The following is a 2,144-nucleotide window of genomic DNA, read 5'->3' as shown; positions in this document are numbered from 1 at the left end:
CACAGTCAAAGGCTTTGGCATAGTCAATAAAGCAGAAATGGATGTTTTTCTGGAACTCTCTTGCTTTTTCCATGATCCAGCAGATGTTGGCAATTTGATCTCTGGTTCCTGTGCCTTTTCTAACACCAGCTTGAACATCAGGAAGTTCATGGTTCACATATTGCTGAAGCCTGGCTTGGAGAATTTTGAGCATTACTTTACTAGCGTGTGAGATGAGTGCAATTGTGCGGTAGTTTGAGCATTCCTTGGCATTGCCCTTCTTTGGGATTGGAATGAAAACTGACCTTTTCCAGTCCTGTGGCCACTGCTGAGTTTTCCACATTTGCTGGCGTATTGAGTGCAGCACTTTCACAGCATCGTCTTTCAGGATTTGGAATAGCTCAACTGGAATTCCATCACCTCCACTAGCTTTGTTTGTAGTGATGCTTTCTAAGCCCCACTTGACTTCACATTCCAGGATGTCTGGCTCTAGGTCAGTGATCACACCATCGTGATTATCTGGGTTGTGAAGATCTTTTTTGTACAGTTCTTCTGTGTATTCTTGCCATCTCTTCTTACTTAGTAAATACTCCTTAAATATTTGCTGAATGAGAGAGAGAGCATCAGGATGATGCTTGCAGGAGGAGAAGGAACTTGCCAAGGGAAGAAGCCTGGGTCCTCCGGACTGAGAGGACCAGAGACAACTCGGGGGAAGGGGAGGGCAGGGGCAGGGCATTGGCAGGAGAGGAAGATGGAGACATGGTGGGGCGCAGCCCCAAGACGAGACCTGCCCTTCACTCTGGACTATGGAGTTGCCCCCTCTCTGTCAACTCCAGTCTAGGAAAAACCCCCACAGATTGCAGGAGGAGTGTGGAGTGCAGTCCATGTGTTTCCATAGTAACCATCACCATGGCACCAGAGGCTAGGATCCAACTTCCGGCATTGCTGAGGTTCCCGGAGTGCCTCTTCCCCTCCCCTAAGCATCCTCCGGTTCACAACACAGAAAGGAGACACAGCTGGGCCCCACACAGGGGCTGTCCTAGGAGAGCTGCGGCCAGGTGCGGGACACAGGCTGTCAGGACTGCACGTCAGACACCTCACAGCAGACACACCTGCCAAGGGCAGAGGCAGACTGAGTGTTTTTTACTAAGAGTTTCAATTTGAATCGCTCTGCTCAGGCAGGGGATGGGGAGTCCAGTCTGAACATGCAGCATGTGGCAGAGCCGACTTGCCTCCATGAGGGTGGGCAGGCTGGGGCACGAAGCTCAGGAGGCCTGGAAAAGTCCCAGGTCCCTCAGCACCTGTCCCCACCGCCTTGTTGAGCCTCTGTACAATGTACCCATTCTGTACAATGGGAAAGAGAATGATAGTACCAGCCCGTTTCAGACATCAGAGAAACAAGCACAGTGCCTGACGGGTACTTGGTAAGTATCGAGTAAGCAGCTTAGCAAACAATGGTAAGAAGTACTTCCATCTCCCAGGCAACAAAGCTACCCATCCCCGTCTCCTTCCCTCTTCGCCCTCTTCCCTGCTCCCCGGTCTGTTCAAGCCCAGTTGTGTCACTTGAGCTTCAGATCATCTGTTCTCTGCCACACCCAGATGCCCAGAGGAGTAACCACAAGTTCCTGAGTCACAGACACGAGTTCTAATCCAGCCGCAGTGACTTGCTGGCCTTGTGACCCCGGGCAAGTTGAGTCATTTCTCAAGTGCCTGCTTCCACTGAGATTTCTTTACTTGAGAGACTCAGAAACAACCAGACTGGCTTCAGCCCCAGAGAGCGATGAGGTTAGGGTTCCAAATTTAGCTAATAAAAATAAAGGTTTCCCAGTTAAATCTGAATTTCAAATAAACCACAAATAACGTTTTAGTCCAGGTATGTTTCAAATATTATATGGGGGCACACTTGTACCAAAAAAAAAAAAAGAGTCATTGTGTATCTGAAATTCAGACCAAGCTGGGTTTCATCTGGCAATCACAGCTGTGGTGGCGCCTTATAACTCATGACATAGGCTGGATCTGGAAGTTCAAATATAACATCATGAGGACCCTCTCTCTCTCTCTCTCCTCTCCCCGTTCCCACCTTGGGCTTAGCTTTCTGAAGCCTCAGGGAGGCTCACTCCTTGAGGGGAGTGGAGTACAACCACCACCTGGGCCCTCTCCTTAGG

This window comes from Bison bison, unplaced genomic scaffold (genome assembly GCF_000754665.1).
Source record: "Bison bison bison isolate TAMUID 2011002044 unplaced genomic scaffold, Bison_UMD1.0 scf7180017864329, whole genome shotgun sequence".
Classification (NCBI taxonomy): Eukaryota; Metazoa; Chordata; class Mammalia; order Artiodactyla; family Bovidae; genus Bison; species Bison bison.
This window is presented reverse-complemented; position numbering follows the sequence as displayed.